Raw genomic sequence first — 20,938 nt, 5'->3', positions numbered from 1 at the left:
ACAGGTATGTGAGCTGGTTACTCTGCTGCGCTTAAAATTTCTTTTTTGGTTTGCTACAATGCCTTTTCTGAAACGTTGTCTCCCTCTGCTGGAACACTGACTTCTTTCATTTAATGCCTGCAGACTATAAAAGAGAAACCAACCCAAAAAGTTTGGTTGATTAGTCTGTGGCATTCTTTTAAACTGTTGCTTATGGCGGTCTCTGTGAGCTTCTCAGTGACATTCAGCCATCCAGGTATCCCGCCTGCAGTAGACGGAATGTGGCAATGGAACGCTGGCTGCGCGTGTCATAATAGGCTCTGAGCCTTTATATACCTGCGCACAGCAGAAGCCACCTTCAGTCTGCTGCTGGACAGCCAGCAGCAGCAGCAGCAGGAGAGGTAATTAATCAGCAACCCTCCTGCTAAGGGTAGACAGCTGCTCGTTCCACCCCCCCCCCCGCCTTAATTGGTTCTCCTCCCTTCCAACGGTGTTGAGGCGGGTGGGAACAGCCGGGGGTTGAGGGTACTGTGCTAAAAGAGGTGGAGTTATGCAGATCTAAAACGCGTGGATTGCAGCAGCAGCAAGCCGAAAAGTGCAGGCATGTGAGGGATCTAGAGGTTGACAGCATGTCTTCTTAACGGGAGTCCAGGTGGCCATCTCCACAAATGGACTTTTCAGAATCCTTGGGTGGCACCGTAGTCGGAAACCAATTCTGGTTATCGCTTCTCGGCCTTTTGGCTAAGATCAAGTGTAGTATCTGTTCTTATCAGTTTAATATCTGATACGTCCCCTATCTGGGGACCATATATTAAATGGATTTTTAGAACAGGGAGATGGAAAAAGAGCTTGCTCTGTCCACTCCACGCATTGACCTGGTATTGCAGTATCTCCAGGACCGGTGCACCCCTTCTTTAATGCAGTTTCTAAAATCAGAAAGAATTGAATTCAATGCTTTTTGTTCATTTTGCTTGTTTGTCGGATTTTGGGATGGACTCTTTGGCTTTGCTTTTCTTCTCCTCATTGGATTTTTCATGTTAAAAGTTGCAGAAGCCAGATGACAAGCTCATTTTGGTTCAACTTCAGCAACTGTGCATTGCATTGCCATGTAATGTAATGTAATGCAATGCTATCTATCTAGCTCTCCCTCTATACTTCCTTTTGGATAAACAGACATATTAGGCAAGCATTATGGAGCTTTCACCTAAATAACTACAGGTGGTGAGATAAGCTGCACAATATAATTGACCTTTCAGTATATTGTTGCACACACACCATCTATTTAGCAAATGCCCTTGTTATCAACAGCAGCCTTTTAAACTCACCTGAGCTAACAGGTATGTGAGCTGGTTACTCTGCTGCGCTTAAAATTTCTTTTTTGGTTTGCTACAATGCCTTTTCTGAAACGTTGTCTCCCTCTGCTGGAACACTGACTTCTTTCATTTAATGCCTGCAGACTATAAAAGAGAAACCAACCCAAAAAGTTTGGTTGATTAGTCTGTGGCATTCTTTTAAACTGTTGCTTATGGCGGTCTCTGTGAGCTTCTCAGTGACATTCAGCCATCCAGGTATCCCGCCTGCAGTAGACGGAATGTGGCAATGGAACGCTGGCTGCGCGTGTCATAATAGGCTCTGAGCCTTTATATACCTGCGCACAGCAGCAGCCACCTTCAGTCTGCTGCTGGACAGCCAGCAGCAGCAGCAGCAGGAGAGGTAATTAATCAGCAACCCTCCTGCTAAGGGTAGACAGCTGCTCGTTCCACCCCCCCCCCCGCCTTAATTGGTTCTCCTCCCTTCCAACGGTGTTGAGGCGGGTGGGAACAGCCGGGGGTTGAGGGTACTGTGCTAAAAGAGGTGAAGTTATGCAGATCTAAAACGCGTGGATTGCAGCAGCAGCAAGCCGAAAAGTGCAGGCATGTGAGGGATCTAGAGGTTGACAGCATGTCTTCTTAACGGGAGTCCAGGTGGCCATCTCCACAAATGGACTTTTCAGAATCCTTGGGTGGCACCGTAGTCGGAAACCAATTCTGGTTATCGCTTCTCGGCCTTTTGGCTAAGATCAAGTGTAGTATCTGTTCTTATCAGTTTAATATCTGATACGTCCCCTATCTGGGGACCATATATTAAATGGATTTTTAGAACAGGGAGATGGAAAAAGAGCTTGCTCTGTCCACTCCACGCATTGACCTGGTATTTCAGTATCTCCAGGACCGGTGCACCCCTTCTTTAATGCAGTTTCTAAAATCAGAAAGAATTGAATTCAATGCTTTTTGTTCATTTTGCTTGTTTGTCGGATTTTATGATGGACTCTTTGGCTTTGCTTTTCTTCTCCTCATTGGATTTTTCATGTTAAAAGTTGCAGAAGCCAGATGACAAGCTCATTTTGGTTCAACTTCAGCAACTGTGCATTGCATTGCCATGTAATGTAATGTAATGCAATGCTATCTATCTAGCTCTCCCTCTATACTTCCTTTTGGATAAACAGACATATTAGGCAAGCATTTTGGAGCTTTCACCTAAATAACTACAGGTGGTGAGATAAGCTGCACAATATAATTGACCTTTCAGTATATTGTTGCACACACACCATCTATTTAGCAAATGCCCTTGTTATCAACAGCAGCCTTTTAAACTCACCTGAGCTAACAGGTATGTGAGCTGGTTACTCTGCTGCGCTTAAAATTTCTTTTTTGGTTTGCTACAATGCCTTTTCTGAAACGTTGTCTCCCTCTGCTGGAACACTGACTTCTTTCATTTAATGCCTGCAGACTATAAAAGAGAAACCAACCCAAAAAGTTTGGTTGATTAGTCTGTGGCATTCTTTTAAACTGTTGCTTATGGCGGTCTCTGTGAGCTTCTCAGTGACATTCAGCCATCCAGGTATCCCGCCTGCAGTAGACGGAATGTGGCAATGGAACGCTGGCTGCGCGTGTCATAATAGGCTCTGAGCCTTTATATACCTGCGCACAGCAGCAGCCACCTTCAGTCTGCTGCTGGACAGCCAGCAGCAGCAGCAGCAGGAGAGGTAATTAATCAGCAACCCTCCTGCTAAGGGTAGACAGCTGCTCGTTCCACCCCCCCCCCCGCCTTAATTGGCTCTCCTCCCTTCCAACGGTGTTGAGGCGGGTGGGAACAGCCGGGGGTTGAGGGTACTGTGCTAAAAGAGGTGGAGTTATGCAGATCTAAAACGCGTGGATTGCAGCAGCAGCAAGCCGAAAAGTGCAGGCATGTGAGGGATCTAGAGGTTGACAGCATGTCTTCTTAACGGGAGTCCAGGTGGCCATCTCCACAAATGGACTTTTCAGAATCCTTGGGTGGCACCGTAGTCGGAAACCAATTCTGGTTATCGCTTCTCGGCCTTTTGGCTAAGATCAAGTGTAGTATCTGTTCTTATCAGTTTAATATCTGATACGTCCCCTATCTGGGGACCATATATTAAATGGATTTTTAGAACAGGGAGATGGAAAAAGAGCTTGCTCTGTCCACTCCACGCATTGACCTGGTATTGCAGTATCTCCAGGACCGGTGCACCCCTTCTTTAATGCAGTTTCTAAAATCAGAAAGAATTGAATTCAATGCTTTTTGTTCATTTTGCTTGTTTGTCGGATTTTGGGATGGACTCTTTGGCTTTGCTTTTCTTCTCCTCATTGGATTTTTCATGTTAAAAGTTGCAGAAGCCAGATGACAAGCTCATTTTGGTTCAACTTCAGCAACTGTGCATTGCATTGCCATGTAATGTAATGTAATGCAATGCTATCTATCTAGCTCTCCCTCTATACTTCCTTTTGGATAAACAGACATATTAGGCAAGCATTTTGGAGCTTTCACCTAAATAACTACAGGTGGTGAGATAAGCTGCACAATATAATTGACCTTTCAGTATATTGTTGCACACACACCATCTATTTAGCAAATGCCCTTGTTATCAACAGCAGCCTTTTAAACTCACCTGAGCTAACAGGTATGTGAGCTGGTTACTCTGCTGCGCTTAAAATTTCTTTTTTGGTTTGCTACAATGCCTTTTCTGAAACGTTGTCTCCCTCTGCTGGAACACTGACTTCTTTCATTTAATGCCTGCAGACTATAAAAGAGAAACCAACCCAAAAAGTTTGGTTGATTAGTCTGTGGCATTCTTTTAAACTGTTGCTTATGGCGGTCTCTGTGAGCTTCTCAGTGACATTCAGCCATCCAGGTATCCCGCCTGCAGTAGACGGAATGTGGCAATGGAACGCTGGCTGCGCGTGTCATAATAGGCTCTGAGCCTTTATATACCTGCGCACAGCAGAAGCCACCTTCAGTCTGCTGCTGGACAGCCAGCAGCAGCAGCAGCAGGAGAGGTAATTAATCAGCAACCCTCCTGCTAAGGGTAGACAGCTGCTCGTTCCACCCCCCCCCCCGCCTTAATTGGTTCTCCTCCCTTCCAACGGTGTTGAGGCGGGTGGGAACAGCCGGGGGTTGAGGGTACTGTGCTAAAAGAGGTGGAGTTATGCAGATCTAAAACGCGTGGATTGCAGCAGCAGCAAGCCGAAAAGTGCAGGCATGTGAGGGATCTAGAGGTTGACAGCATGTCTTCTTAACGGGAGTCCAGGTGGCCATCTCCACAAATGGACTTTTCAGAATCCTTGGGTGGCACCGTAGTCGGAAACCAATTCTGGTTATCGCTTCTCGGCCTTTTGACTAAGATCAAGTGTAGTATCTGTTCTTATCAGTTTAATATCTGATACGTCCCCTATCTGGGGACCATATATTAAATGGATTTTTAGAACAGGGAGATGGAAAAAGAGCTTGCTCTGTCCACTCCACGCATTGACCTGGTATTGCAGTATCTCCAGGACCGGTGCACCCCTTCTTTAATGCAGTTTCTAAAATCAGAAAGAATTGAATTCAATGCTTTTTGTTCATTTTGCTTGTTTGTCGGATTTTGGGATGGACTCTTTGGCTTTGCTTTTCTTCTCCTCATTGGATTTTTCATGTTAAAAGTTGCAGAAGCCAGATGACAAGCTCATTTTGGTTCAACTTCAGCAACTGTGCATTGCATTGCCATGTAATGTAATGTAATGCAATGCTATCTATCTAGCTCTCCCTCTATACTTCCTTTTGGATAAACAGACATATTAGGCAAGCATTTTGGAGCTTTCACCTAAATAACTACAGGTGGTGAGATAAGCTGCACAATATAATTGACCTTTCAGTATATTGTTGCACACACACCATCTATTTAGCAAATGCCCTTGTTATCAACAGCAGCCTTTTAAACTCACCTGAGCTAACAGGTATGTGAGCTGGTTACTCTGCTGCGCTTAAAATTTCTTTTTTGGTTTGCTACAATGCCTTTTCTGAAACGTTGTCTCCCTCTGCTGGAACACTGACTTCTTTCATTTAATGCCTGCAGACTATAAAAGAGAAACCAACCCAAAAAGTTTGGTTGATTAGTCTGTGGCATTCTTTTAAACTGTTGCTTATGGCGGTCTCTGTGAGCTTCTCAGTGACATTCAGCCATCCAGGTATCCCGCCTGCAGTAGACGGAATGTGGCAATGGAACGCTGGCTGCGCGTGTCATAATAGGCTCTGAGCCTTTATATACCTGCGCACAGCAGAAGCCACCTTCAGTCTGCTGCTGGACAGCCAGCAGCAGCAGCAGCAGGAGAGGTAATTAATCAGCAACCCTCCTGCTAAGGGTAGACAGCTGCTCGTTCCACCCCCCCCCCGCCTTAATTGGTTCTCCTCCCTTCCAACGGTGTTGAGGCGGGTGGGAACAGCCGGGGGTTGAGGGTACTGTGCTAAAAGAGGTGGAGTTATGCAGATCTAAAACGCGTGGATTGCAGCAGCAGCAAGCCGAAAAGTGCAGGCATGTGAGGGATCTAGAGGTTGACAGCATGTCTTCTTAACGGGAGTCCAGGTGGCCATCTCCACAAATGGACTTTTCAGAATCCTTGGGTGGCACCGTAGTCGGAAACCAATTCTGGTTATCGCTTCTCGGCCTTTTGGCTAAGATCAAGTGTAGTATCTGTTCTTATCAGTTTAATATCTGATACGTCCCCTATCTGGGGACCATATATTAAATGGATTTTTAGAACAGGGAGATGGAAAAAGAGCTTGCTCTGTCCACTCCACGCATTGACCTGGTATTGCAGTATCTCCAGGACCGGTGCACCCCTTCTTTAATGCAGTTTCTAAAATCAGAAAGAATTGAATTCAATGCTTTTTGTTCATTTTGCTTGTTTGTCGGATTTTGGGATGGACTCTTTGGCTTTGCTTTTCTTCTCCTCATTGGATTTTTCATGTTAAAAGTTGCAGAAGCCAGATGACAAGCTCATTTTGGTTCAACTTCAGCAACTGTGCATTGCATTGCCATGTAATGTAATGTAATGCAATGCTATCTATCTAGCTCTCCCTCTATACTTCCTTTTGGATAAACAGACATATTAGGCAAGCATTTTGGAGCTTTCACCTAAATAACTACAGGTGGTGAGATAAGCTGCACAATATAATTGACCTTTCAGTATATTGTTGCACACACACCATCTATTTAGCAAATGCCCTTGTTATCAACAGCAGCCTTTTAAACTCACCTGAGCTAACAGGTATGTGAGCTGGTTACTCTGCTGCGCTTAAAATTTCTTTTTTGGTTTGCTACAATGCCTTTTCTGAAACGTTGTCTCCCTCTGCTGGAACACTGACTTCTTTCATTTAATGCCTGCAGACTATAAAAGAGAAACCAACCCAAAAAGTTTGGTTGATTAGTCTGTGGCATTCTTTTAAACTGTTGCTTATGGCGGTCTCTGTGAGCTTCTCAGTGACATTCAGCCATCCAGGTATCCCGCCTGCAGTAGACGGAATGTGGCAATGGAACGCTGGCTGCGCGTGTCATAATAGGCTCTGAGCCTTTATATACCTGCGCACAGCAGCAGCCACCTTCAGTCTGCTGCTGGACAGCCAGCAGCAGCAGCAGCAGGAGAGGTAATTAATCAGCAACCCTCCTGCTAAGGGTAGACAGCTGCTCGTTCCACCCCCCCCCCCGCCTTAATTGGCTCTCCTCCCTTCCAACGGTGTTGAGGCGGGTGGGAACAGCCGGGGGTTGAGGGTACTGTGCTAAAAGAGGTGGAGTTATGCAGATCTAAAACGCGTGGATTGCAGCAGCAGCAAGCCGAAAAGTGCAGGCATGTGAGGGATCTAGAGGTTGACAGCATGTCTTCTTAACGGGAGTCCAGGTGGCCATCTCCACAAATGGACTTTTCAGAATCCTTGGGTGGCACCGTAGTCGGAAACCAATTCTGGTTATCGCTTCTCGGCCTTTTGGCTAAGATCAAGTGTAGTATCTGTTCTTATCAGTTTAATATCTGATACGTCCCCTATCTGGGGACCATATATTAAATGGATTTTTAGAACAGGGAGATGGAAAAAGAGCTTGCTCTGTCCACTCCACGCATTGACCTGGTATTGCAGTATCTCCAGGACCGGTGCACCCCTTCTTTAATGCAGTTTCTAAAATCAGAAAGAATTGAATTCAATGCTTTTTGTTCATTTTGCTTGTTTGTCGGATTTTGGGATGGACTCTTTGGCTTTGCTTTTCTTCTCCTCATTGGATTTTTCATGTTAAAAGTTGCAGAAGCCAGATGACAAGCTCATTTTGGTTCAACTTCAGCAACTGTGCATTGCATTGCCATGTAATGTAATGTAATGCAATGCTATCTATCTAGCTCTCCCTCTATACTTCCTTTTGGATAAACAGACATATTAGGCAAGCATTTTGGAGCTTTCACCTAAATAACTACAGGTGGTGAGATAAGCTGCACAATATAATTGACCTTTCAGTATATTGTTGCACACACACCATCTATTTAGCAAATGCCCTTGTTATCAACAGCAGCCTTTTAAACTCACCTGAGCTAACAGGTATGTGAGCTGGTTACTCTGCTGCGCTTAAAATTTCTTTTTTGGTTTGCTACAATGCCTTTTCTGAAACGTTGTCTCCCTCTGCTGGAACACTGACTTCTTTCATTTAATGCCTGCAGACTATAAAAGAGAAACCAACCCAAAAAGTTTGGTTGATTAGTCTGTGGCATTCTTTTAAACTGTTGCTTATGGCGGTCTCTGTGAGCTTCTCAGTGACATTCAGCCATCCAGGTATCCCGCCTGCAGTAGACGGAATGTGGCAATGGAACGCTGGCTGCGCGTGTCATAATAGGCTCTGAGCCTTTATATACCTGCGCACAGCAGAAGCCACCTTCAGTCTGCTGCTGGACAGCCAGCAGCAGCAGCAGCAGGAGAGGTAATTAATCAGCAACCCTCCTGCTAAGGGTAGACAGCTGCTCGTTCCACCCCCCCCCCCGCCTTAATTGGTTCTCCTCCCTTCCAACGGTGTTGAGGCGGGTGGGAACAGCCGGGGGTTGAGGGTACTGTGCTAAAAGAGGTGGAGTTATGCAGATCTAAAACGCGTGGATTGCAGCAGCAGCAAGCCGAAAAGTGCAGGCATGTGAGGGATCTAGAGGTTGACAGCATGTCTTCTTAACGGGAGTCCAGGTGGCCATCTCCACAAATGGACTTTTCAGAATCCTTGGGTGGCACCGTAGTCGGAAACCAATTCTGGTTATCGCTTCTCGGCCTTTTGACTAAGATCAAGTGTAGTATCTGTTCTTATCAGTTTAATATCTGATACGTCCCCTATCTGGGGACCATATATTAAATGGATTTTTAGAACAGGGAGATGGAAAAAGAGCTTGCTCTGTCCACTCCACGCATTGACCTGGTATTGCAGTATCTCCAGGACCGGTGCACCCCTTCTTTAATGCAGTTTCTAAAATCAGAAAGAATTGAATTCAATGCTTTTTGTTCATTTTGCTTGTTTGTCGGATTTTGGGATGGACTCTTTGGCTTTGCTTTTCTTCTCCTCATTGGATTTTTCATGTTAAAAGTTGCAGAAGCCAGATGACAAGCTCATTTTGGTTCAACTTCAGCAACTGTGCATTGCATTGCCATGTAATGTAATGTAATGCAATGCTATCTATCTAGCTCTCCCTCTATACTTCCTTTTGGATAAACAGACATATTAGGCAAGCATTTTGGAGCTTTCACCTAAATAACTACAGGTGGTGAGATAAGCTGCACAATATAATTGACCTTTCAGTATATTGTTGCACACACACCATCTATTTAGCAAATGCCCTTGTTATCAACAGCAGCCTTTTAAACTCACCTGAGCTAACAGGTATGTGAGCTGGTTACTCTGCTGCGCTTAAAATTTCTTTTTTGGTTTGCTACAATGCCTTTTCTGAAACGTTGTCTCCCTCTGCTGGAACACTGACTTCTTTCATTTAATGCCTGCAGACTATAAAAGAGAAACCAACCCAAAAAGTTTGGTTGATTAGTCTGTGGCATTCTTTTAAACTGTTGCTTATGGCGGTCTCTGTGAGCTTCTCAGTGACATTCAGCCATCCAGGTATCCCGCCTGCAGTAGACGGAATGTGGCAATGGAACGCTGGCTGCGCGTGTCATAATAGGCTCTGAGCCTTTATATACCTGCGCACAGCAGAAGCCACCTTCAGTCTGCTGCTGGACAGCCAGCAGCAGCAGCAGCAGGAGAGGTAATTAATCAGCAACCCTCCTGCTAAGGGTAGACAGCTGCTCGTTCCACCCCCCCCCCGCCTTAATTGGTTCTCCTCCCTTCCAACGGTGTTGAGGCGGGTGGGAACAGCCGGGGGTTGAGGGTACTGTGCTAAAAGAGGTGGAGTTATGCAGATCTAAAACGCGTGGATTGCAGCAGCAGCAAGCCGAAAAGTGCAGGCATGTGAGGGATCTAGAGGTTGACAGCATGTCTTCTTAACGGGAGTCCAGGTGGCCATCTCCACAAATGGACTTTTCAGAATCCTTGGGTGGCACCGTAGTCGGAAACCAATTCTGGTTATCGCTTCTCGGCCTTTTGGCTAAGATCAAGTGTAGTATCTGTTCTTATCAGTTTAATATCTGATACGTCCCCTATCTGGGGACCATATATTAAATGGATTTTTAGAACAGGGAGATGGAAAAAGAGCTTGCTCTGTCCACTCCACGCATTGACCTGGTATTGCAGTATCTCCAGGACCGGTGCACCCCTTCTTTAATGCAGTTTCTAAAATCAGAAAGAATTGAATTCAATGCTTTTTGTTCATTTTGCTTGTTTGTCGGATTTTGGGATGGACTCTTTGGCTTTGCTTTTCTTCTCCTCATTGGATTTTTCATGTTAAAAGTTGCAGAAGCCAGATGACAAGCTCATTTTGGTTCAACTTCAGCAACTGTGCATTGCATTGCCATGTAATGTAATGTAATGCAATGCTATCTATCTAGCTCTCCCTCTATACTTCCTTTTGGATAAACAGACATATTAGGCAAGCATTTTGGAGCTTTCACCTAAATAACTACAGGTGGTGAGATAAGCTGCACAATATAATTGACCTTTCAGTATATTGTTGCACACACACCATCTATTTAGCAAATGCCCTTGTTATCAACAGCAGCCTTTTAAACTCACCTGAGCTAACAGGTATGTGAGCTGGTTACTCTGCTGCGCTTAAAATTTCTTTTTTGGTTTGCTACAATGCCTTTTCTGAAACGTTGTCTCCCTCTGCTGGAACACTGACTTCTTTCATTTAATGCCTGCAGACTATAAAAGAGAAACCAACCCAAAAAGTTTGGTTGATTAGTCTGTGGCATTCTTTTAAACTGTTGCTTATGGCGGTCTCTGTGAGCTTCTCAGTGACATTCAGCCATCCAGGTATCCCGCCTGCAGTAGACGGAATGTGGCAATGGAACGCTGGCTGCGCGTGTCATAATAGGCTCTGAGCCTTTATATACCTGCGCACAGCAGCAGCCACCTTCAGTCTGCTGCTGGACAGCCAGCAGCAGCAGCAGCAGGAGAGGTAATTAATCAGCAACCCTCCTGCTAAGGGTAGACAGCTGCTCGTTCCACCCCCCCCCGCCTTAATTGGCTCTCCTCCCTTCCAACGGTGTTGAGGCGGGTGGGAACAGCCGGGGGTTGAGGGTACTGTGCTAAAAGAGGTGGAGTTATGCAGATCTAAAACGCGTGGATTGCAGCAGCAGCAAGCCGAAAAGTGCAGGCATGTGAGGGATCTAGAGGTTGACAGCATGTCTTCTTAACGGGAGTCCAGGTGGCCATCTCCACAAATGGACTTTTCAGAATCCTTGGGTGGCACCGTAGTCGGAAACCAATTCTGGTTATCGCTTCTCGGCCTTTTGGCTAAGATCAAGTGTAGTATCTGTTCTTATCAGTTTAATATCTGATACGTCCCCTATCTGGGGACCATATATTAAATGGATTTTTAGAACAGGGAGATGGAAAAAGAGCTTGCTCTGTCCACTCCACGCATTGACCTGGTATTGCAGTATCTCCAGGACCGGTGCACCCCTTCTTTAATGCAGTTTCTAAAATCAGAAAGAATTGAATTCAATGCTTTTTGTTCATTTTGCTTGTTTGTCGGATTTTGGGATGGACTCTTTGGCTTTGCTCTTCTTCTCCTCATTGGATTTTTCATGTTAAAAGTTGCAGAAGCCAGATGACAAGCTCATTTTGGTTCAACTTCAGCAACTGTGCATTGCATTGCCATGTAATGTAATGTAATGCAATGCTATCTATCTAGCTCTCCCTCTATACTTCCTTTTGGATAAACAGACATATTAGGCAAGCATTTTGGAGCTTTCACCTAAATAACTACAGGTGGTGAGATAAGCTGCACAATATAATTGACCTTTCAGTATATTGTTGCACACACACCATCTATTTAGCAAATGCCCTTGTTATCAACAGCAGCCTTTTAAACTCACCTGAGCTAACAGGTATGTGAGCTGGTTACTCTGCTGCGCTTAAAATTTCTTTTTTGGTTTGCTACAATGCCTTTTCTGAAACGTTGTCTCCCTCTGCTGGAACACTGACTTCTTTCATTTAATGCCTGCAGACTATAAAAGAGAAACCAACCCAAAAAGTTTGGTTGATTAGTCTGTGGCATTCTTTTAAACTGTTGCTTATGGCGGTCTCTGTGAGCTTCTCAGTGACATTCAGCCATCCAGGTATCCCGCCTGCAGTAGACGGAATGTGGCAATGGAACGCTGGCTGCGCGTGTCATAATAGGCTCTGAGCCTTTATATACCTGCGCACAGCAGCAGCCACCTTCAGTCTGCTGCTGGACAGCCAGCAGCAGCAGCAGGAGAGGTAATTAATCAGCAACCCTCCTGCTAAGGGTAGACAGCTGCTCGTTCCACCCCCCACCCCCGCCTTAATTGGTTCTCCTCCCTTCCAACGGTGTTGAGGCGGGTGGGAACAGCCGGGGGTTGAGGGTACTGTGCTAAAAGAGGTGGAGTTATGCAGATCTAAAACGCGTGGATTGCAGCAGCAGCAAGCCGAAAAGTGCAGGCATGTGAGGGATCTAGAGGTTGACAGCATGTCTTCTTAACGGGAGTCCAGGTGGCCATCTCCACAAATGGACTTTTCAGAATCCTTGGGTGGCACCGTAGTCGGAAACCAATTCTGGTTATCGCTTCTCGGCCTTTTGGCTAAGATCAAGTGTAGTATCTGTTCTTATCAGTTTAATATCTGATACGTCCCCTATCTGGGGACCATATATTAAATGGATTTTTAGAATAGGGAGATGGAAAAAGAGCTTGCTCTGTCCACTCCAGGCATTGACCTGGTATTGCAGTATCTCCAGGACCGGTGCACCCCTTCTTTAATGCAGTTTCTAAAATCAGAAAGAATTGAATTCAATGCTTTTTGTTCATTTTGCTTGTTTGTCGGATTTTGGGATGGACTCTTTGGCTTTGCTTTTCTTCTCCTCATTGGATTTTTCATGTTAAAAGTTGCAGAAGCCAGATGACAAGCTCATTTTGGTTCAACTTCAGCAACTGTGCATTGCATTGCCATGTAATGTAATGTAATGCAATGCTATCTATCTAGCTCTCCCTCTATACTTCCTTTTGGATAAACAGACATATTAGGCAAGCATTTTGGAGCTTTCACCTAAATAACTACAGGTGGTGAGATAAGCTGCACAATATAATTGACCTTTCAGTATATTGTTGCACACACACCATCTATTTAGCAAATGCCCTTGTTATCAACAGCAGCCTTTTAAACTCACCTGAGCTAACAGGTATGTGAGCTGGTTACTCTGCTGCGCTTAAAATTTCTTTTTTGGTTTGCTACAATGCCTTTTCTGAAACGTTGTCTCCCTCTGCTGGAACACTGACTTCTTTCATTTAATGCCTGCAGACTATAAAAGAGAAACCAACCCAAAAAGTTTGGTTGATTAGTCTGTGGCATTCTTTTAAACTGTTACTTATGGCGGTCTCTGTGAGCTTCTCAGTGACATTCAGCCATCCAGGTATCCCGCCTGCAGTAGACGGAATGTGGCAATGGAACGCTGGCTGCGCGTGTCATAATAGGCTCTGAGCCTTTATACACCTGCGCACAGCAGCAGCCACCTTCAGTCTGCTGCTGGACAGCCAGCAGCAGCAGCAGCAGGAGAGGTAATTAATCAGCAACCCTCCTGCTAAGGGTAGACAGCTGCTCGTTCCACCCCCCCCGCCTTAATTGGTTCTCCTCCCTTCCAACGGTGTTGAGGCGGGTGGGAACAGCCGGGGGTTGAGGGTACTGTGCTAAAAGAGGTGGAGTTATGCAGATCTAAAACGCGTGGATTGCAGCAGCAGCAAGCCGAAAAGTGCAGGCATGTGAGGGATCTAGAGGTTGACAGCATGTCTTCTTAACGGGAGTCCAGGTGGCCATCTCCACAAATGGACTTTTCAGAATCCTTGGGTGGCACCGTAGTCGGAAACCAATTCTGGTTATCGCTTCTCGGCCTTTTGGCTAAGATCAAGTGTAGTATCTGTTCTTATCAGTTTAATATCTGATACGTCCCCTATCTGGGGACCATATATTAAATGGATTTTTAGAACAGGGAGATGGAAAAAGAGCTTGCTCTGTCCACTCCACGCATTGACCTGGTATTGCAGTATCTCCAGGACCGGTGCACCCCTTCTTTAATGCAGTTTCTAAAATCAGAAAGAATTGAATTCAATGCTTTTTGTTCATTTTGCTTGTTTGTCGGATTTTGGGATGGACTCTTTGGCTTTGCTTTTCTTCTCCTCATTGGATTTTTCATGTTAAAAGTTGCAGAAGCCAGATGACAAGCTCATTTTGGTTCAACTTCAGCAACTGTGCATTGCATTGCCATGTAATGTAATGTAATGCAATGCTATCTATCTAGCTCTCCCTCTATACTTCCTTTTGGATAAACAGACATATTAGGCAAGCATTTTGGAGCTTTCACCTAAATAACTACAGGTGGTGAGATAAGCTGCACAATATAATTGACCTTTCAGTATATTGTTGCACACACACCATCTATTTAGCAAATGCCCTTGTTATCAACAGCAGCCTTTTAAACTCACCTGAGCTAACAGGTATGTGAGCTGGTTACTCTGCTGCGCTTAAAATTTCTTTTTTGGTTTGCTACAATGCCTTTTCTGAAACGTTGTCTCCCTCTGCTGGAACACTGACTTCTTTCATTTAATGCCTGCAGACTATAAAAGAGAAACCAACCCAAAAAGTTTGGTTGATTAGTCTGTGGCATTCTTTTAAACTGTTGCTTATGGCGGTCTCTGTGAGCTTCTCAGTGACATTCAGCCATCCAGGTATCCCGCCTGCAGTAGACGGAATGTGGCAATGGAACGCTGGCTGCGCGTGTCATAATAGGCTCTGAGCCTTTATATACCTGCGCACAGCAGCAGCCACCTTCAGTCTGCTGCTGGACAGCCAGCAGCAGCAGCAGCAGGAGAGGTAATTAATCAGCAACCCTCCTGCTAAGGGTAGACAGCTGCTCGTTCCACCCCCCCCCGCCTTAATTGGCTCTCCTCCCTTCCAACGGTGTTGAGGCGGGTGGGAACAGCCGGGGGTTGAGGGTACTGTGCTAAAAGAGGTGGAGTTATGCAGATCTAAAACGCGTGGATTGCAGCAGCAGCAAGCCGAAAAGTGCAGGCATGTGAGGGATCTAGAGGTTGACAGCATGTCTTCTTAACGGGAGTCCAGGTGGCCATCTCCACAAATGGACTTTTCAGAATCCTTGGGTGGCACCGTAGTCGGAAACCAATTCTGGTTATCGCTTCTCGGCCTTTTGGCTAAGATCAAGTGTAGTATCTGTTCTTATCAGTTTAATATCTGATACGTCCCCTATCTGGGGACCATATATTAAATGGATTTTTAGAACAGGGAGATGGAAAAAGAGCTTGCTCTGTCCACTCCACGCATTGACCTGGTATTGCAGTATCTCCAGGACCGGTGCACCCCTTCTTTAATGCAGTTTCTAAAATCAGAAAGAATTGAATTCAATGCTTTTTGTTCATTTTGCTTGTTTGTCGGATTTTGGGATGGACTCTTTGGCTTTGCTCTTCTTCTCCTCATTGGATTTTTCATGTTAAAAGTTGCAGAAGCCAGATGACAAGCTCATTTTGGTTCAACTTCAGCAACTGTGCATTGCATTGCCATGTAATGTAATGTAATGCAATGCTATCTATCTAGCTCTCCCTCTATACTTCCTTTTGGATAAACAGACATATTAGGCAAGCATTTTGGAGCTTTCACCTAAATAACTACAGGTGGTGAGATAAGCTGCACAATATAATTGACCTTTCAGTATATTGTTGCACACACACCATCTATTTAGCAAATGCCCTTGTTATCAACAGCAGCCTTTTAAACTCACCTGAGCTAACAGGTATGTGAGCTGGTTACTCTGCTGCGCTTAAAATTTCTTTTTTGGTTTGCTACAATGCCTTTTCTGAAACGTTGTCTCCCTCTGCTGGAACACTGACTTCTTTCATTTAATGCCTGCAGACTATAAAAGAGAAACCAACCCAAAAAGTTTGGTTGATTAGTCTGTGGCATTCTTTTAAACTGTTGCTTATGGCGGTCTCTGTGAGCTTCTCAGTGACATTCAGCCATCCAGGTATCCCGCCTGCAGTAGACGGAATGTGGCAATGGAACGCTGGCTGCGCGTGTCATAATAGGCTCTGAGCCTTTATATACCTGCGCACAGCAGCAGCCACCTTCAGTCTGCTGCTGGACAGCCAGCAGCAGCAGCAGGAGAGGTAATTAATCAGCAACCCTCCTGCTAAGGGTAGACAGCTGCTCGTTCCACCCCCCACCCCCGCCTTAATTGGTTCTCCTCCCTTCCAACGGTGTTGAGGCGGGTGGGAACAGCCGGGGGTTGAGGGTACTGTGCTAAAAGAGGTGGAGTTATGCAGATCTAAAACGCGTGGATTGCAGCAGCAGCAAGCCGAAAAGTGCAGGCATGTGAGGGATCTAGAGGTTGACAGCATGTCTTCTTAACGGGAGTCCAGGTGGCCATCTCCACAAATGGACTTTTCAGAATCCTTGGGTGGCACCGTAGTCGGAAACCAATTCTGGTTATCGCTTCTCGGCCTTTTGGCTAAGATCAAGTGTAGTATCTGTTCTTATCAGTTTAATATCTGATACGTCCCCTATCTGGGGACCATATATTAAATGGATTTTTAGAATAGGGAGATGGAAAAAGAGCTTGCTCTGTCCACTCCAGGCATTGACCTGGTATTGCAGTATCTCCAGGACCGGTGCACCCCTTCTTTAATGCAGTTTCTAAAATCAGAAAGAATTGAATTCAATGCTTTTTGTTCATTTTGCTTGTTTGTCGGATTTTGGGATGGACTCTTTGGCTTTGCTTTTCTTCTCCTCATTGGATTTTTCATGTTAAAAGTTGCAGAAGCCAGATGACAAGCTCATTTTGGTTCAACTTCAGCAACTGTGCATTGCATTGCCATGTAATGTAATGTAATGCAATGCTATCTATCTAGCTCTCCCTCTATACTTCCTTTTGGATAAACAGACATATTAGGCAAGCATTTTGGAGCTTTCACCTAAATAACTACAGGTGGTGAGATAAGCTGCACAATATAATTGACCTTTCAGTATATTGTTGCACACACACCATCTATTTAGCAAATGCCCTTGTTATCAACAGCAGCCTTTTAAACTCACCTGAGCTAACAGGTATGTGAGCTGGTTACTCTGCTGCGCTTAAAATTTCTTTTTTGGTTTGCTACAATGCCTTTTCTGAAACGTTGTCTCCCTCTGCTGGAACACTGACTTCTTTCATTTAATGCCTGCAGACTATAAAAGAGAAACCAACCCAAAAAGTTTGGTTGATTAGTCTGTGGCATTCTTTTAAACTGTTACTTATGGCGGTCTCTGTGAGCTTCTCAGTGACATTCAGCCATCCAGGTATCCCGCCTGCAGTAGACGGAATGTGGCAATGGAACGCTGGCTGCGCGTGTCATAATAGGCTCTGAGCCTTTATACACCTGCGCACAGCAGCAGCCACCTTCAGTCTGCTGCTGGACAGCCAGCAGCAGCAGCAGCAGGAGAGGTAATTAATCAGCAACCCTCCTGCTAAGGGTAGACAGCTGCTCGTTCCACCCCCCCCGCCTTAATTGGTTCTCCTCCCTTCCAACGGTGTTGAGGCGGGTGGGAACAGCCGGGGGTTGAGGGTACTGTGCTAAAAGAGGTGGAGTTATGCAGATCTAAAACGCGTGGATTGCAGCAGCAGCAAGCCGAAAAGTGCAGGCATGTGAGGGATCTAGAGGTTGACAGCATGTCTTCTTAACGGGAGTCCAGGTGGCCATCTCCACAAATGGACTTTTCAGAATCCTTGGGTGGCACCGTAGTCGGAAACCAATTCTGGTTATCGCTTCTCGGCCTTTTGGCTAAGATCAAGTGTAGTATCTGTTCTTATCAGTTTAATATCTGATACGTCCCCTATCTGGGGACCATATATTAAATGGATTTTTAGAACAGGGAGATGGAAAAAGAGCTTGCTCTGTCCACTCCACGCATTGACCTGGTATTGCAGTATCTCCAGGACCGGTGCACCCCTTCTTTAATGCAGTTTCTAAAATCAGAAAGAATTGAATTCAATGCTTTTTGTTCATTTTGCTTGTTTGTCGGATTTTGGGATGGACTCTTTGGCTTTGCTTTTCTTCTCCTCATTGGATTTTTCATGTTAAAAGTTGCAGAAGCCAGATGACAAGCTCATTTTGGTTCAACTTCAGCAACTGTGCATTGCGTTGCCATGTAATGTAATGTAATGCAATGCTATCTATCTAGCTCTCCCTCTATACTTCCTTTTGGATAAACAGACATATTAGGCAAGCATTTTGGAGCTTTCACCTAAATAACTACAGGTGGTGAGATAAGCTGCACAATATAATTGACCTTTCAGTATATTGTTGCACACACACCATCTATTTAGCAAATGCCCTTGTTATCAACAGCAGCCTTTTAAACTCACCTGAGCTAACAGGTATGTGAGCTGGTTACTCTGCTGCGCTTAAAATTTCTTTTTTGGTTTGCTACAATGCCTTTTCTGAAACGTTGTCTCCCTCTGCTGGAACACTGACTTCTTTCATTTAATGCCTGCAGACTATAAAAGAGAAACCAACCCAAAAAGTTTGGTTGATTAGTCTGTGGCATTCTTTTAAACTGTTGCTTATGGCGGTCTCTGTGAGCTTCTCAGTGACATTCAGCCATCCAGGTATCCCGCCTGCAGTAGACGGAATGTGGCAATGGAACGCTGGCTGCGCGTGTCATAATAGGCTCTGAGCCTTTATATACCTGCGCACAGCAGCAGCCACCTTCAGTCTGCTGCTGGACAGCCAGCAGCAGCAGCAGCAGGAGAGGTGATTAATCAGCAACCCTCCTGCTAAGGGTAGACAGCTGCTCGTTCCACCCCCCCCACCTTAATTGGTTCTCCTCCCTTCCAACGGTGTTGAGGCGGGTGGGAACAGCCGGGGGTTGAGGGTACTGTGCTAAAAGAGGTGGAGTTATGCAGATCTAAAACGCGTGGATTGCAGCAGCAGCAAGCCGAAAAGTGCAGGCATGTGAGGGATCTAGAGGTTGACAGCATGTCTTCTTAACGGGAGTCCAGGTGGCCATCTCCACAAATGGACTTTTCAGAATCCTTGGGTGGCACCGTAGTCGGAAACCAATTCTGGTTATCGCTTCTCGGCCTTTTGGCTAAGATCAAGTGTAGTATCTGTTCTTATCAGTTTAATATCTGATACGTCCCCTATCTGGGGACCATATATTAAATGGATTTTTAGAACAGGGAGATGGAAAAAGAGCTTGCTCTGTCCATTCCACGCATTGACCTGGTATTGCAGTATCTCCAGGACCGGTGCACCCCTTCTTTAATGCAGTTTCTAAAATCAGAAAGAATTGAATTCAGTGCTTTTTGTTCATTTTGCTTGTTTGTCGAATTTTGGGATGGACTCTTTGGCTTTGCTTTTCTTCTCCTCATTGGATTTTTCATGTTAAAAGTTGCAGAAGCCAGATGACAAGCTCATTTTGGTTCAACTTCAGCAACTGTGCATTGCATTGCCATGTAATGTAATGTAATGCAATGCTATCTATCTAGCTCTCCCTCTATACTTCCTTTTGGATAAACAGACATATTAGGCAAGCATTTTGGAGCTTTCACCTAAATAACTACAGGTGGTGAGATAAGCTGCACAATATAATTGACCTTTCAGTATATTGTTGCACACACACCATCTATTTAGCAAATGCCCTTGTTATCAACAGCAGCCTTTTAAACTCACCTGAGCTAACAGGTATGTGAGCTGGTTACTCTGCTGCGCTTAAAATTTCTTTTTTGGTTTGCTACAATGCCTTTTCTGAAACGTTGTCTCCCTCTGCTGGAACACTGACTTCTTTCATTTAATGCCTGCAGACTATAAAAGAGAAACCAACCCAAAAAGTTTGGTTGATTAGTCTGTGGCATTCTTTTAAACTGTTGCTTATGGCGGTCTCTGTGAGCTTCTCAGTGACATTCAGCCATCCAGGTATCCCGCCTGCAGTAGACGGAATGTGGCAATGGAACGCTGGCTGCGCGTGTCATAATAGGCTCTGAGCCTTTATATACCTGCGCACAGCAGCAGCCACCTTCAGTCTGCTGCTGGACAGCCAGCAGCAGCAGCAGCAGGAGAGGTAATTAATCAGCAACCCTCCTGCTAAGGGTAGACAGCTGCTCGTTCCACCCCCCCCCCGCCTTAATTGGTTCTCCTCCCTTCCAACGGTGTTGAGGCGGGTGGGAACAGCTGGGGGTTGAGGGTACTGTGCTAAAAGAGGTGGAGTTATGCAGATCTAAAACGCGTGGATTGCAGCAGCAGCAAGCCGAAAAGTGCAGGCATGTGAGGGATCTAGAGGTTGACAGCATGTCTTCTTAACGGGAGTCCAGGTGGCCATCTCCACAAATGGACTTTTCAGAATCCTTGGGTGGCACCGTAGTCGGAAACCAATTCTGGTTATCGCTTCTCGGCCTTTTGGCTAAGATCAAGTGTAGTATCTGTTCTTTTAAGAACACAAGAGCTACGATCTACACTTGACGAGAGCGATCGAACTCGGAAGGAGAAGAGCTTCGGAGCGCAGCTGACATCGGAGAAGGAAGGCGGATATCGGTGGGAGGAAGAAGCTCTAAAGAATCCAGAAGAAGACGAAGACTCGGAGAAGAATCGGGCTGTCCTGTGGAATCTTTGAGTAAGAAAATCATCGAGACAAAGACCTTTCGGGGAATTTGTCCAGAACACGACGGGAGAAGAATCTGCATAGCTCCACCCATTTCGGGAAGAGCTCCAGATCCAGCTCCAAGAAGTAACTGCAGGAGGAAAGCCATGGCAAGCGCAGCGAGGAAGGCCGAAAAGAAGAGCCTGGAGCAGGGGACAGCCAGGAGGGCCCAGCCAGGAGCCGATTCTGACCCCAAGGACTCTGCCTCCACGACTGGCCAGCAGAAGGGACCCCAGAAGCCCCGCCACGAAGCTCCAGCCCTGGAGCCATGGATGCGGCAGACGGTGGCCCTGAAGCTGAAGGAAGTGGATGGGAGGGTGC

The 20,938-nt window shown here is 45.6% G+C and overlaps 15 non-coding genes and 1 pseudogene across 15 annotated transcripts; all 16 read left to right on the top strand.

Moving 5' to 3' along the window:
- Positions 1 to 700: 700 nt before the first annotated feature.
- Positions 701 to 891, top strand: LOC141241128 (U2 spliceosomal RNA). The gene has a single exon (XR_012305913.1). It is a non-coding gene; the product is annotated as a U2 spliceosomal RNA (small nuclear RNA).
- A 1,121-nt stretch (positions 892 to 2,012) lies between these two features.
- Positions 2,013 to 2,203, top strand: LOC141241242 (U2 spliceosomal RNA). Its single transcript, XR_012306023.1, has one exon. It is a non-coding gene; the product is annotated as a U2 spliceosomal RNA (small nuclear RNA).
- Positions 2,204 to 3,324: 1,121 nt separating this feature from the next.
- Positions 3,325 to 3,515, top strand: LOC141241127 (U2 spliceosomal RNA). The gene has a single exon (XR_012305912.1). It is a non-coding gene; the product is annotated as a U2 spliceosomal RNA (small nuclear RNA).
- A 1,121-nt stretch (positions 3,516 to 4,636) lies between these two features.
- LOC141241309 (U2 spliceosomal RNA) lies at positions 4,637 to 4,827 on the top strand. The gene has a single exon (XR_012306089.1). It is a non-coding gene; the product is annotated as a U2 spliceosomal RNA (small nuclear RNA).
- Positions 4,828 to 5,947: 1,120 nt separating this feature from the next.
- LOC141241126 (U2 spliceosomal RNA) lies at positions 5,948 to 6,138 on the top strand. Its single transcript, XR_012305911.1, has one exon. It is a non-coding gene; the product is annotated as a U2 spliceosomal RNA (small nuclear RNA).
- A 1,121-nt stretch (positions 6,139 to 7,259) lies between these two features.
- Positions 7,260 to 7,450, top strand: LOC141241124 (U2 spliceosomal RNA). Its single transcript, XR_012305909.1, has one exon. It is a non-coding gene; the product is annotated as a U2 spliceosomal RNA (small nuclear RNA).
- A 1,121-nt stretch (positions 7,451 to 8,571) lies between these two features.
- Positions 8,572 to 8,762, top strand: LOC141241308 (U2 spliceosomal RNA). Its single transcript, XR_012306088.1, has one exon. It is a non-coding gene; the product is annotated as a U2 spliceosomal RNA (small nuclear RNA).
- A 1,120-nt stretch (positions 8,763 to 9,882) lies between these two features.
- Positions 9,883 to 10,073, top strand: LOC141241122 (U2 spliceosomal RNA). Its single transcript, XR_012305908.1, has one exon. It is a non-coding gene; the product is annotated as a U2 spliceosomal RNA (small nuclear RNA).
- Positions 10,074 to 11,192: 1,119 nt separating this feature from the next.
- Positions 11,193 to 11,383, top strand: LOC141241121 (U2 spliceosomal RNA). The gene has a single exon (XR_012305907.1). It is a non-coding gene; the product is annotated as a U2 spliceosomal RNA (small nuclear RNA).
- A 1,119-nt stretch (positions 11,384 to 12,502) lies between these two features.
- On the top strand, positions 12,503 to 12,693 carry LOC141241247 (U2 spliceosomal RNA). Its single transcript, XR_012306028.1, has one exon. It is a non-coding gene; the product is annotated as a U2 spliceosomal RNA (small nuclear RNA).
- A 1,118-nt stretch (positions 12,694 to 13,811) lies between these two features.
- On the top strand, positions 13,812 to 14,002 carry LOC141241120 (U2 spliceosomal RNA). The gene has a single exon (XR_012305906.1). It is a non-coding gene; the product is annotated as a U2 spliceosomal RNA (small nuclear RNA).
- A 1,119-nt stretch (positions 14,003 to 15,121) lies between these two features.
- Positions 15,122 to 15,312, top strand: LOC141241119 (U2 spliceosomal RNA). The gene has a single exon (XR_012305905.1). It is a non-coding gene; the product is annotated as a U2 spliceosomal RNA (small nuclear RNA).
- A 1,119-nt stretch (positions 15,313 to 16,431) lies between these two features.
- Positions 16,432 to 16,622, top strand: LOC141241246 (U2 spliceosomal RNA). The gene has a single exon (XR_012306027.1). It is a non-coding gene; the product is annotated as a U2 spliceosomal RNA (small nuclear RNA).
- A 1,118-nt stretch (positions 16,623 to 17,740) lies between these two features.
- On the top strand, positions 17,741 to 17,931 carry LOC141241118 (U2 spliceosomal RNA). Its single transcript, XR_012305904.1, has one exon. It is a non-coding gene; the product is annotated as a U2 spliceosomal RNA (small nuclear RNA).
- A 1,118-nt stretch (positions 17,932 to 19,049) lies between these two features.
- Positions 19,050 to 19,240, top strand: LOC141241248 (U2 spliceosomal RNA). Its single transcript, XR_012306029.1, has one exon. It is a non-coding gene; the product is annotated as a U2 spliceosomal RNA (small nuclear RNA).
- Positions 19,241 to 20,360: 1,120 nt separating this feature from the next.
- LOC141241348 (U2 spliceosomal RNA) lies at positions 20,361 to 20,438 on the top strand (annotated as a pseudogene).
- Positions 20,439 to 20,938: the final 500 nt, after the last annotated feature.

Source organism: Phyllobates terribilis, unplaced genomic scaffold (genome assembly GCF_046119375.1).
Source record: "Phyllobates terribilis strain yellow unplaced genomic scaffold, ASM4611937v1 Scaffold_986__1_contigs__length_492241, whole genome shotgun sequence".
NCBI classification, from domain to species: Eukaryota; Metazoa; Chordata; class Amphibia; order Anura; family Dendrobatidae; genus Phyllobates; species Phyllobates terribilis.
Note: the sequence above shows the minus strand (reverse complement) of the source record. Positions and strands in the feature narration are given on the sequence as shown.